Below are 3,644 nucleotides of genomic sequence, written 5' to 3'. Positions count from 1 at the left end.
TGCATAAAAGAAAACTGCTCTTCTCGTCATACAGATGAAAGCTACCATAGGTTTAACTCACCTTTCACATGATGAACTTGGCACTAATTCGCCTCCACCTTTGACAGCCTGCCAATATATCACGCCGAATTTATTCCATTCTATAAAAGGATGACGTCGAATCATTCAGATTGCGACAAAATCGGACACACTGGCACACAAAATTTGTAACCATGAACTAACGAACGCTTCTTAAACTGCTGCTCACAAAATCACAATGACAGTACTCCAACAACAACGCCGTTTTCATTCTTAAGTACTACAAACCGCGGAAAACTGACAAAAACCGTACATCACTACAGTTTTAAAAACGAGTACCGACATTTAAAAATAAACATTTAAAAAAAACTACAAATCACTGCGTTTCTTGCTGGGACGCCGTTAATGTTTACTCTGAGAGTGGCAGTAACAAGTGAGTCAAGAATTGCCACGCGTATTGTTGTTGCCAGACGTCCCGATGGCGTATAACTCGTTCGAGTTTTAGTAGGGAAAATTCCAGTATTTTGCTTTCACAAATGCTATTTCAAGATAAGTAAGTGAACAAAAGTGCGTTTAAATCTGATATCTGATAGGCGAAGATCTGGAATAACACGGCATTTGGAGGCGATATTAATGATGATGGTGATGATTATCGAAGTGCATTGGATGATGGCAAATAACAAGATGGAACTTGTTACTTTCTTCATGTAACCGATGACAAGCGATCTTTACATCAGCATTATAGTGTAATCATTAACAAACGTTTTATTTCGAGTAATTATTAAAACTTGAAGTAAAATTACCTAATGACTATCGTTTGTTTTATATTAACCTCGCCTTATGCCAGCTCAAGCTATTGCTCTTGGAGAACGACAGAGGCTTCTAATTGATTTTCAGCTTTTAAATTGGCCATTTATTAATGTTAGTTATATGAACGAAATGCCACGATTGTTTGCATCCAGCACGTAATCTGAGTTCAATACTATGACAGAGGCTACTTATTTCTTGTGATGTTTTACGACACCTGGGGTTGCCTTAGGGCTAGGACTTGTGCGAGCCTAAGGCAGGCAGGCCAAAATCTACACCAACACCAACCATCACCAGCTGTTGGCAAACATAGCTTAAGTCCGGATCAACAAACAGATGCCCCATTTTGTTTCCTCTCGTTGCGCTCTGTGTTGTCCAATACGCCGAGTAAAACAATGGTTGTTATCCGAGGCATTGCAATAACCAGAAGGAAGAAAAAAATTTATGTGCTACCTTAGATCAAACAACGAGCGTTTAAAACAAAGATTTAATGACTCAGGCTAGTACTATTTAATCCACATAACTGTAATACGAACAGAATTACTGACTTAACATCCCACAAACATACTGCAATAGGAATTACGACAGTACAGGACTAAGCAGCTGCTATGTTAGGCGTTAAAAAATCTTAGATGAATCAAGTAATAATTAATTGTCTTAAAAGCTGTTGATCATTACTCACGCATCTCCAGTCACGCTGAGATGTCCATTGCTCGCTAAATGATAGCCAAGAAAAAGTTGCGTTTTCTTCATATCTTTGTAAATAAGATGTTCTGGGTAAAAGAGAAGGGGTCCAGCAGAAAACAGTAGGACAACAGTTTCTGTCACTTTGCAGCGCTTCGTCACGCCCAAAGTGTCATGTTTTCTCCATTTTACCTTAAATTCGATCTCTTCACACTTAGTTGTCCACCTTTAACTTTACCTTGCCCCAGTTTTTGCCTGTGGTTATTAGTTTGGTTGAACTACTAGATATAATAATAATAATGGGTAGTATGCAGTTCAGGGCATGGAGTATTAGGTAAGGGTAGGCTAAGGCAGGTCTTGTTAGGCCGTATTCCTTCTGAAATACTTACTACAGTTAAGCAGTAGCCTAGGCCATACCATGTGAACCCTCCGTCTACATTATCTCCAAAATCTGTCCCATTTAAAACGGAAGTCCTATAGCATGAAGCGTGATTCGTAACTACAGTGCTTTTTGTATTAGTTAGCCTATTCACACGTTTTCTATCAATGTTTTTAGCCATAGAAAACATAAGTATTTGTAGATACAACGCATTCTTGATGCGTTCTTCACGTCTGTTTTGAAGTTACAAAATGAATCGCTGGTTAACTACGAATGGCACACAGGTTAAACGATATGAGAATGCAAAAGCAGGAAGATGACTGTTGATAGTTTCATTACCTCAGTAGGTCGTCTATGAAACTGGTAAAGACATGAAATAAAAAAAAAAATACTGCATGCAGTCCATAAAATATTGTCTCTTCTACCAGAAGGTCGTTCAGTATTGCATGGTATCTCATCGACATTACTAATAGATTTCAAACAATAGTTATTGGTCTATTTGACAACTATCTTTCAATTTCTACCTCTAAACTACAATTTTTTTCCATAATTCTGGTACCGTTTGTTCATAGCTCACAGCCATCTCTCTCTCTCTCTCTCTCTTCGTCGTTGACCACTGTTGCTGTAACGCCTGTGAAGGGTGCAAAATCAATCAGGCAATCGGCCTAATAAGATAAAGTAAGTACGTGGTCACCCACTCACCTGCAGTGCTTCTTAGAGAGCCCGGAGTTGTTATACATTGACCACATGATGTCAATCAGAGCTTACGCTAATCTGCTGCGTCGTCCGATTCAAAAAGAAAGGTAAAAATAAAAACAAACCATAATTATATAGTCTACTGGCATAGTAACAATGGACGGATTAAAGATATCACAATGATTTGAGATCTACAGCGCATTCGACAATGAGATTCTTGGTATATGTATATATATATATATATATATATATATATATATATATATATATATATATATATATATATATATATATATATATATATATATATAAAGAACGTATCCATTTCTCCTCTATGAATCTGCTTCATTTGTGTGGAAGTCAGTTACTAATTACACCCTTACACTAGTTGTATAGCCTATATATAACGTCATTTAAAGAGTTACAATACCAGGTTATGGTCACTAGTCCATTTAGTCAGATCTGAATTTCAGAGTAAATGGGCCTTATACCGTCACAGGTCCTTGCACACTGAAACTCTACACTCAGACCAACCAATGAAGAAGTTCTCTGGCCATTATCTTATCTCAGATATCTGCACAGTATGACCAGATGGAGATATAGGAATACCATCCTTAGGACATTCCTCTAATATTTCTTGACAGCATCATTATTAGTTTGAGCCTTCTCGCAGAGATCTCTGAAAAGCGTCTTTCCTGTCTTCCTCAGGGGGGTCTTTTAACAGAACCTTTTCCTAGAATCTTGTCTCTGATAATTCTGAGCAGTGCCTTTCCTTGAAGATCTCTGAAAAGCCTCTTCCTCAAGAAATTTATGGACAGAACCTTTTCTCGAAGATATGTGAAAAGCTTGTTCTGAGGACAGTATCTTTCCTTCGATTTTCCTTAAGAGATATTTGGGACGAGCGTTCTCTTGAAGCTCTCTGGAAAGTCTTTTCCTTGACAGTTCTGCAGGCAGTATCTTAGAGCTTTCCCTAAGAGATCTGAGGACAGAATCTTTTCTTGAAAGTCCATGAAAAGTCTCTCCCCTAAGAATTCTGTGGACAATATAATTCTTTAGAGTT

The 3,644-nt window shown here is 37.8% G+C and overlaps 1 protein-coding gene across 1 annotated transcript in view; it reads right to left on the bottom strand.

The window, feature by feature from the left end:
* Positions 1 to 3,069: 3,069 nt before the first annotated feature.
* LOC136845233 (serine/threonine-protein kinase Nek8-like) overlaps positions 3,070 to 3,644 on the bottom strand; it is a 28,592-nt gene continuing 28,017 nt past the window's right edge. Inside the window, exon 25 of the mRNA XM_067115319.1 lies at positions 3,070 to 3,644. This exon is cut by the window's right edge and continues 890 nt beyond it. The gene's annotated coding sequence lies outside the window, so the exon portion shown is untranslated.

This window comes from Macrobrachium rosenbergii, chromosome 13 (genome assembly GCF_040412425.1).
Source record: "Macrobrachium rosenbergii isolate ZJJX-2024 chromosome 13, ASM4041242v1, whole genome shotgun sequence".
NCBI lineage: Eukaryota > Metazoa > Arthropoda > Malacostraca > Decapoda > Palaemonidae > Macrobrachium > Macrobrachium rosenbergii.
The sequence above is the reverse complement of the archived record's forward strand: the minus strand, read 5'-3'. Positions and strand labels throughout refer to the sequence as shown.